We start from the raw sequence: 10,000 nt of genomic DNA, 5'->3' as shown, positions 1-10,000 counted from the left end.
TGAATGTCCAAAATCTATTGTGGTCAGCATTTTTTGCTGCAAAGAGCAAATCCAAGCTAGACTGACTGTATGCATGGCTTGTGTCGACATTTCAATGCGTGACTTATTACAGAAAAAGTGGCAATCCCATAGCAGGAATCGAACCAGTAAACTAAGAATACTGGTTGCTTGGTCAAATGGGATAACCCAAAGAGTCAAAGAAAAAATGAGAGGCGTAAAAAAAAAAAAAAAAAAAAAAAAAGAGTGTTGCTTTGATTAAAAAACTTTTTCCTTTCAACAGTTTAAACTTGACTCATTTGAACAGTAGTTAGGAGCTAGTGGCTTATTCTGATGATTATGAGGTTTTCCCTCAGATAGGGTACAGTTCACTCCTTTTTTTTGACTGGGGAGCTTGAGAAATTTGCCATTCAGTTGTTAAATTCTACAGATTAGAATGGAAATTGGAGGCCAAAGGACAGGCCATACGAGTTTTTGAGTTCCTCGACATTTTGAAGTAAAAAATGATAGTTGAGAATAGTTTGAGCTATGAAACCTATAAAAGTGTTGTGCAAGAGTTGGAAATGAAGTGCCAAGACCCTAACGTTTTGCAACTTTGGCTGCAAAGTGCAAATTTTACCTGAACTGCTTTTTTATGCAAACAACTGTCGGCCTTTGAATGTCAGAGATAGTACAGAAAAAGCAGCATTCCCATACCGGGAGTCGAATCCGGGCCGCCTGGGTGAAAACCAGGAATCCTAACCGCTAGACCATATGGGAAGTGTTGTTCTCATAAGATGTTGTCAATGTGGAAAAAGAAGAACTTAATTGCTTTCAGTAAGTAAGTTTGGCATATCCTTGCTAGAAGCTTGCCTCGTTAGCGCAGTAGGTAGCGCGTCAGTCTCATAATCTGAAGGTCGTGAGTTCGATCCTCACACGGGGCACTATGCTTTAGATATTTTGTCTCCATCTTGACTAGACAGCCAGAACTGTATCCACTCAGTACCAAAAAACGTCAGATATAAAGGAAGGGGGTTTTGGATCCTTTGAAACCAAATAGTTAAAAGTCAAAAGTAAAAATGATTTGTGATATGAATTCAAATGGAGTATTGAGCAAAAGAATGGAATGAATGTCCAAAATCTATTGTGGTCAGCATTTTTTGCTGCAAAGAGCAAATCCAAGCTAGACTGACTGTATGCATGGCTTGTGTCGACATTTCAATGCGTGACTTATTACAGAAAAAGTGGCAATCCCATAGCAGGAATCGAACCAGTAAACTAAGAATACTGGTTGCTTGGTCAAATGGGATAACCCAAAGAGTCACAGAAAAAATGAGAGGCGTAAAAAAAAAAAAAAAAGAGTGTTGCTTTGATTAAAAAACTTTTTCCTTTCAACAGTTTAAACTTGACTCATTTGAACAGTAGTTAGAACTAGTGGCTTATTCTGATGATTATGAGGTTTTCCCTCAGATAGGGTACAGTTCACTCCTTTTTTTTGACTGGGGAGCTTGAGAAATTTGCCATTCAGTTGTTAAATTCTACAGATTAGAATGGAAATTGGAGGCCAAAGGACAGGCCATACGAGTTTTTGAGTTCCTCGACATTTTGAAGTAAAAAATGATAGTTGAGAATAGTTTGAGCTATGAAACCTATAAAAGTGTTGTGCAAGAGTTTGAAATGAAGTGCCAAGACCCTAACGTTTTGCAACTTTGGCTGCAAAGTGCAAATTTTACCTGAACTGCTTTTTTATGCAAACAACTGTCGGCCTTTGAATGTCAGAGATAGTACAGAAAAAGCAGCATTCCCATACCGGGAGTCGAACCCGGGCCGCCTGGGTGAAAACCAGGAATCCTAACCGCTAGACCATATGGGAAGTGTTGTTCTCATAAGACGTTGTCAATGTGGAAAAAGAAGAACTTAATTGCTTTCAGTAAGTAAGTTTGGCACATCCTTGCTAGAAGCTTGCCTCGTTAGCGCAGTAGGTAGCGCGTCAGTCTCATAATCTGAAGGTCGTGAGTTCGATCCTCACACGGGGCACTATGCTTTAGATATTTTGTCTCCATCTTGACTAGACAGCCAGAACTGTATCCACTCAGTACCAAAAAACGTCAGATATAAAGGAAGGGGGTTTTGGATCCTTTGAAACCAAATAGTTAAAAGTCAAAAGTAAAAATGATTTGTGATATGAATTCAAATGGAGTATTGAGCAAAAGAATGGAATGAATGTCCAAAATCTATTGTGGTCAGCATTTTTTGCTGCAAAGAGCAAATCCAAGCTAGACTGACTGTATGCATGGCTTGTGTCGACATTTCAATGCGTGACTTATTACAGAAAAAGTGGCAATCCCATAGCAGGAATCGAACCAGTAAACTAAGAATACTGGTTGCTTGGTCAAATGGGATAACCCAAAGAGTCAAAGAAAAAATGAGAGGCGTAAAAAAAAAAAAAAAAAAAAAAAAAGAGTGTTGCTTTGATTAAAAAACTTTTTCCTTTCAACAGTTTAAACTTGACTCATTTGAACAGTAGTTAGGAGCTAGTGGCTTATTCTGATGATTATGAGGTTTTCCCTCAGATAGGGTACAGTTCACTCCTTTTTTTTGACTGGGGAGCTTGAGAAATTTGCCATTCAGTTGTTAAATTCTACAGATTAGAATGGAAATTGGAGGCCAAAGGACAGGCCATACGAGTTTTTGAGTTCCTCGACATTTTGAAGTAAAAAATGATAGTTGAGAATAGTTTGAGCTATGAAACCTATAAAAGTGTTGTGCAAGAGTTGGAAATGAAGTGCCAAGACCCTAACGTTTTGCAACTTTGGCTGCAAAGTGCAAATTTTACCTGAACTGCTTTTTTATGCAAACAACTGTCGGCCTTTGAATGTCAGAGATAGTACAGAAAAAGCAGCATTCCCATACCGGGAGTCGAATCCGGGCCGCCTGGGTGAAAACCAGGAATCCTAACCGCTAGACCATATGGGAAGTGTTGTTCTCATAAGATGTTGTCAATGTGGAAAAAGAAGAACTTAATTGCTTTCAGTAAGTAAGTTTGGCATATCCTTGCTAGAAGCTTGCCTCGTTAGCGCAGTAGGTAGCGCGTCAGTCTCATAATCTGAAGGTCGTGAGTTCGATCCTCACACGGGGCACTATGCTTTAGATATTTTGTCTCCATCTTGACTAGACAGCCAGAACTGTATCCACTCAGTACCAAAAAACGTCAGATATAAAGGAAGGGGGTTTTGGATCCTTTGAAACCAAATAGTTAAAAGTCAAAAGTAAAAATGATTTGTGATATGAATTCAAATGGAGTATTGAGCAAAAGAATGGAATGAATGTCCAAAATCTATTGTGGTCAGCATTTTTTGCTGCAAAGAGCAAATCCAAGCTAGACTGACTGTATGCATGGCTTGTGTCGACATTTCAATGCGTGACTTATTACAGAAAAAGTGGCAATCCCATAGCAGGAATCGAACCAGTAAACTAAGAATACTGGTTGCTTGGTCAAATGGGATAACCCAAAGAGTCACAGAAAAAATGAGAGGCGTAAAAAAAAAAAAAAAAGAGTGTTGCTTTGATTAAAAAACTTTTTCCTTTCAACAGTTTAAACTTGACTCATTTGAACAGTAGTTAGAACTAGTGGCTTATTCTGATGATTATGAGGTTTTCCCTCAGATAGGGTACAGTTCACTCCTTTTTTTTGACTGGGGAGCTTGAGAAATTTGCCATTCAGTTGTTAAATTCTACAGATTAGAATGGAAATTGGAGGCCAAAGGACAGGCCATACGAGTTTTTGAGTTCCTCGACATTTTGAAGTAAAAAATGATAGTTGAGAATAGTTTGAGCTATGAAACCTATAAAAGTGTTGTGCAAGAGTTTGAAATGAAGTGCCAAGACCCTAACGTTTTGCAACTTTGGCTGCAAAGTGCAAATTTTACCTGAACTGCTTTTTTATGCAAACAACTGTCGGCCTTTGAATGTCAGAGATAGTACAGAAAAAGCAGCATTCCCATACCGGGAGTCGAACCCGGGCCGCCTGGGTGAAAACCAGGAATCCTAACCGCTAGACCATATGGGAAGTGTTGTTCTCATAAGACGTTGTCAATGTGGAAAAAGAAGAACTTAATTGCTTTCAGTAAGTAAGTTTGGCACATCCTTGCTAGAAGCTTGCCTCGTTAGCGCAGTAGATAGCGCTTCAGTCTCATAATCTGAAGGTCGTGAGTTCGATCCTCACACGGGGCACTATGCTTTAGATATTTTGTCTCCATCTTGACTAGACAGCCAGAACTGTATCCACTCAGTACCAAAAAACGTCAGATATAAAGGAAGGGGGTTTTGGATCCTTTGAAACCAAATAGTTAAAAGTCAAAAGTAAAAATGATTTGTGATATGAATTCAAATGGAGTATTGAGCAAAAGAATGGAATGAATGTCCAAAATCTATTGTGGTCAGCATTTTTTGCTGCAAAGAGCAAATCCAAGCTAGACTGACTGTATGCATGGCTTGTGTCGACATTTCAATGCGTGACTTATTACAGAAAAAGTGGCAATCCCATAGCAGGAATCGAACCAGTAAACTAAGAATACTGGTTGCTTGGTCAAATGGGATAACCCAAAGAGTCACAGAAAAAATGAGAGGCGTAAAAAAAAAAAAAAAAAAAAAGAGTGTTGCTTTGATTAAAAAACTTTTTCCTTTCAACAGTTTAAACTTGACTCATTTGAACAGTAGTTAGAACTAGTGGCTTATTCTGATGATTATGAGGTTTTCCCTCAGATAGGGTACAGTTCACTCCTTTTTTTTGACTGGGGAGCTTGAGAAATTTGCCATTCAGTTGTTAAATTCTACAGATTAGAATGGAAATTGGAGGCCAAAGGACAGGCCATACGAGTTTTTGAGTTCCTCGACATTTTGAAGTAAAAAATGATAGTTGAGAATAGTTTGAGCTATGAAACCTATAAAAGTGTTGTGCAAGAGTTTGAAATGAAGTGCCAAGACCCTAACGTTTTGCAACTTTGGCTGCAAAGTGCAAATTTTACCTGAACTGCTTTTTTATGCAAACAACTGTCGGCCTTTGAATGTCAGAGATAGTACAGAAAAAGCAGCATTCCCATACCGGGAGTCGAACCCGGGCCGCCTGGGTGAAAACCAGGAATCCTAACCGCTAGACCATATGGGAAGTGTTGTTCTCATAAGACGTTGTCAATGTGGAAAAAGAAGAACTTAATTGCTTTCAGTAAGTAAGTTTGGCACATCCTTGCTAGAAGCTTGCCTCGTTAGCGCAGTAGATAGCGCTTCAGTCTCATAATCTGAAGGTCGTGAGTTCGATCCTCACACGGGGCACTATGCTTTAGATATTTTGTCTCCATCTTGACTAGACAGCCAGAACTGTATCCACTCAGTACCAAAAAACGTCAGATATAAAGGAAGGGGGTTTTGGATCCTTTGAAACCAAATAGTTAAAAGTCAAAAGTAAAAATGATTTGTGATATGAATTCAAATGGAGTATTGAGCAAAAGAATGGAATGAATGTCCAAAATCTATTGTGGTCAGCATTTTTTGCTGCAAAGAGCAAATCCAAGCTAGACTGACTGTATGCATGGCTTGTGTCGACATTTCAATGCGTGACTTATTACAGAAAAAGTGGCAATCCCATAGCAGGAATCGAACCAGTAAACTAAGAATACTGGTTGCTTGGTCAAATGGGATAACCCAAAGAGTCACAGAAAAAATGAGAGGCGTAAAAAAAAAAAAAAAAAAAAAAGAGTGTTGCTTTGATTAAAAAACTTTTTCCTTTCAACAGTTTAAACTTGACTCATTTGAACAGTAGTTAGAACTAGTGGCTTATTCTGATGATTATGAGGTTTTCCCTCAGATAGGGTACAGTTCACTCCTTTTTTTTGACTGGGGAGCTTGAGAAATTTGCCATTCAGTTGTTAAATTCTACAGATTAGAATGGAAATTGGAGGCCAAAGGACAGGCCATACGAGTTTTTGAGTTCCTCGACATTTTGAAGTAAAAAATGATAGTTGAGAATAGTTTGAGCTATGAAACCTATAAAAGTGTTGTGCAAGAGTTTGAAATGAAGTGCCAAGACCCTAACGTTTTGCAACTTTGGCTGCAAAGTGCAAATTTTACCTGAACTGCTTTTTTATGCAAACAACTGTCGGCCTTTGAATGTCAGAGATAGTACAGAAAAAGCAGCATTCCCATACCGGGAGTCGAACCCGGGCCGCCTGGGTGAAAACCAGGAATCCTAACCGCTAGACCATATGGGAAGTGTTGTTCTCATAAGACGTTGTCAATGTGGAAAAAGAAGAACTTAATTGCTTTCAGTAAGTAAGTTTGGCACATCCTTGCTAGAAGCTTGCCTCGTTAGCGCAGTAGATAGCGCTTCAGTCTCATAATCTGAAGGTCGTGAGTTCGATCCTCACACGGGGCACTATGCTTTAGATATTTTGTCTCCATCTTGACTAGACAGCCAGAACTGTATCCACTCAGTACCAAAAAACGTCAGATATAAAGGAAGGGGGTTTTGGATCCTTTGAAACCAAATAGTTAAAAGTCAAAAGTAAAAATGATTTGTGATATGAATTCAAATGGAGTATTGAGCAAAAGAATGGAATGAATGTCCAAAATCTATTGTGGTCAGCATTTTTTGCTGCAAAGAGCAAATCCAAGCTAGACTGACTGTATGCATGGCTTGTGTCGACATTTCAATGCGTGACTTATTACAGAAAAAGTGGCAATCCCATAGCAGGAATCGAACCAGTAAACTAAGAATACTGGTTGCTTGGTCAAATGGGATAACCCAAAGAGTCACAGAAAAAATGAGAGGCGTAAAAAAAAAAAAAAAAAAAAAGAGTGTTGCTTTGATTAAAAAACTTTTTCCTTTCAACAGTTTAAACTTGACTCATTTGAACAGTAGTTAGAACTAGTGGCTTATTCTGATGATTATGAGGTTTTCCCTCAGATAGGGTACAGTTCACTCCTTTTTTTTGACTGGGGAGCTTGAGAAATTTGCCATTCAGTTGTTAAATTCTACAGATTAGAATGGAAATTGGAGGCCAAAGGACAGGCCATACGAGTTTTTGAGTTCCTCGACATTTTGAAGTAAAAAATGATAGTTGAGAATAGTTTGAGCTATGAAACCTATAAAAGTGTTGTGCAAGAGTTTGAAATGAAGTGCCAAGACCCTAACGTTTTGCAACTTTGGCTGCAAAGTGCAAATTTTACCTGAACTGCTTTTTTATGCAAACAACTGTCGGCCTTTGAATGTCAGAGATAGTACAGAAAAAGCAGCATTCCCATACCGGGAGTCGAACCCGGGCCGCCTGGGTGAAAACCAGGAATCCTAACCGCTAGACCATATGGGAAGTGTTGTTCTCATAAGACGTTGTCAATGTGGAAAAAGAAGAACTTAATTGCTTTCAGTAAGTAAGTTTGGCACATCCTTGCTAGAAGCTTGCCTCGTTAGCGCAGTAGGTAGCGCGTCAGTCTCATAATCTGAAGGTCGTGAGTTCGATCCTCACACGGGGCACTATGCTTTAGATATTTTGTCTCCATCTTGACTAGACAGCCAGAACTGTATCCACTCAGTACCAAAAAACGTCAGATATAAAGGAAGGGGGTTTTGGATCCTTTGAAACCAAATAGTTAAAAGTCAAAAGTAAAAATGATTTGTGATATGAATTCAAATGGAGTATTGAGCAAAAGAATGGAATGAATGTCCAAAATCTATTGTGGTCAGCATTTTTTGCTGCAAAGAGCAAATCCAAGCTAGACTGACTGTATGCATGGCTTGTGTCGACATTTCAATGCGTGACTTATTACAGAAAAAGTGGCAATCCCATAGCAGGAATCGAACCAGTAAACTAAGAATACTGGTTGCTTGGTCAAATGGGATAACCCAAAGAGTCACAGAAAAAATGAGAGGCGTAAAAAAAAAAAAAAAAAAAAAAAAAAAAGAGTGTTGCTTTGATTAAAAAACTTTTTCCTTTCAACAGTTTAAACTTGACTCATTTGAACAGTAGTTAGGAGCTAGTGGCTTATTCTGATGATTATGAGGTTTTCCCTCAGATAGGGTACAGTTCACTCCTTTTTTTTGACTGGGGAGCTTGAGAAATTTGCCATTCAGTTGTTAAATTCTACAGATTAGAATGGAAATTGGAGGCCAAAGGACAGGCCATACGAGTTTTTGAGTTCCTCGACATTTTGAAGTAAAAAATGATAGTTGAGAATAGTTTGAGCTATGAAACCTATAAAAGTGTTGTGCAAGAGTTGGAAATGAAGTGCCAAGACCCTAACGTTTTGCAACTTTGGCTGCAAAGTGCAAATTTTACCTGAACTGCTTTTTTATGCAAACAACTGTCGGCCTTTGAATGTCAGAGATAGTACAGAAAAAGCAGCATTCCTATACCGGGAGTCGAATCCAGGCCGCCTGGGTGAAAACCAGGAATCCTAACCGCTAGACCATATGGGAAGTGTTGTTCTCATAAGATGTTGTCAATGTGGAAAAAGAAGAACTTAATTGCTTTCAGTAAGTAAGTTTGGCATATCCTTGCTAGAAGCTTGCCTCGTTAGCGCAGTAGGTAGCGCGTCAGTCTCATAATCTGAAGGTCGTGAGTTCGATCCTCACACGGGGCACTATGCTTTAGATATTTTGTCTCCATCTTGACTAGACAGCCAGAACTGTATCCACTCAGTACCAAAAAACGTCAGATATAAAGGAAGGGGGTTTTGGATCCTTTGAAACCAAATAGTTAAAAGTCAAAAGTAAAAATGATTTGTGATATGAATTCAAATGGAGTATTGAGCAAAAGAATGGAATGAATGTCCAAAATCTATTGTGGTCAGCATTTTTTGCTGCAAAGAGCAAATCCAAGCTAGACTGACTGTATGCATGGCTTGTGTCGACATTTCAATGCGTGACTTATTACAGAAAAAGTGGCAATCCCATAGCAGGAATCGAACCAGTAAACTAAGAATACTGGTTGCTTGGTCAAATGGGATAACCCAAAGAGTCACAGAAAAAATGAGAGGCGTAAAAAAAAAAAAAAAAGAGTGTTGCTTTGATTAAAAAACTTTTTCCTTTCAACAGTTTAAACTTGACTCATTTGAACAGTAGTTAGAACTAGTGGCTTATTCTGATGATTATGAGGTTTTCCCTCAGATAGGGTACAGTTCACTCCTTTTTTTTGACTGGGGAGCTTGAGAAATTTGCCATTCAGTTGTTAAATTCTACAGATTAGAATGGAAATTGGAGGCCAAAGGACAGGCCATACGAGTTTTTGAGTTCCTCGACATTTTGAAGTAAAAAATGATAGTTGAGAATAGTTTGAGCTATGAAACCTATAAAAGTGTTGTGCAAGAGTTTGAAATGAAGTGCCAAGACCCTAACGTTTTGCAACTTTGGCTGCAAAGTGCAAATTTTACCTGAACTGCTTTTTTATGCAAACAACTGTCGGCCTTTGAATGTCAGAGATAGTACAGAAAAAGCAGCATTCCCATACCGGGAGTCGAACCCGGGCCGCCTGGGTGAAAACCAGGAATCCTAACCGCTAGACCATATGGGAAGTGTTGTTCTCATAAGACGTTGTCAATGTGGAAAAAGAAGAACTTAATTGCTTTCAGTAAGTAAGTTTGGCACATCCTTGCTAGAAGCTTGCCTCGTTAGCGCAGTAGATAGCGCTTCAGTCTCATAATCTGAAGGTCGTGAGTTCGATCCTCACACGGGGCACTATGCTTTAGATATTTTGTCTCCATCTTGACTAGACAGCCAGAACTGTATCCACTCAGTACCAAAAAACGTCAGATATAAAGGAAGGGGGTTTTGGATCCTTTGAAACCAAATAGTTAAAAGTCAAAAGTAAAAATGATTTGTGATATGAATTCAAATGGAGTATTGAGCAAAAGAATGGAATGAATGTCCAAAATCTATTGTGGTCAGCATTTTTTGCTGCAAAGAGCAAATCCAAGCTAGACTGACTGTATGCATGGCTTGTGTCGACATTTCAATGCGTGACTTATTACAGAA

The 10,000-nt window shown here is 38.9% G+C and overlaps 5 non-coding genes across 5 annotated transcripts; all 5 read left to right on the top strand.

Moving 5' to 3' along the window:
• Nucleotides 1-847: 847 nt before the first annotated feature.
• TRNAM-CAU (transfer RNA methionine (anticodon CAU)) lies at nt 848-920 on the top strand. Its single transcript has one exon. It is a non-coding gene; the product is annotated as a tRNA-Met (tRNA).
• A 1,020-nt stretch (nt 921-1,940) lies between these two features.
• On the top strand, nt 1,941-2,013 carry TRNAM-CAU (transfer RNA methionine (anticodon CAU)). Its single transcript has one exon. It is a non-coding gene; the product is annotated as a tRNA-Met (tRNA).
• Nucleotides 2,014-3,043: 1,030 nt separating this feature from the next.
• On the top strand, nt 3,044-3,116 carry TRNAM-CAU (transfer RNA methionine (anticodon CAU)). The gene has a single exon. It is a non-coding gene; the product is annotated as a tRNA-Met (tRNA).
• Nucleotides 3,117-7,431: 4,315 nt separating this feature from the next.
• TRNAM-CAU (transfer RNA methionine (anticodon CAU)) lies at nt 7,432-7,504 on the top strand. Its single transcript has one exon. It is a non-coding gene; the product is annotated as a tRNA-Met (tRNA).
• Nucleotides 7,505-8,537: 1,033 nt separating this feature from the next.
• TRNAM-CAU (transfer RNA methionine (anticodon CAU)) lies at nt 8,538-8,610 on the top strand. The gene has a single exon. It is a non-coding gene; the product is annotated as a tRNA-Met (tRNA).
• The last annotated feature ends 1,390 nt before the right edge of the window (nt 8,611-10,000 follow it).

The sequence above is a fragment of the Anomaloglossus baeobatrachus genome, chromosome 4 (assembly GCF_048569485.1).
Source record: "Anomaloglossus baeobatrachus isolate aAnoBae1 chromosome 4, aAnoBae1.hap1, whole genome shotgun sequence".
Lineage (NCBI taxonomy): Eukaryota > Metazoa > Chordata > Amphibia > Anura > Aromobatidae > Anomaloglossus > Anomaloglossus baeobatrachus.
The sequence above is the reverse complement of the archived record's forward strand: the minus strand, read 5'-3'. Positions and strand labels throughout refer to the sequence as shown.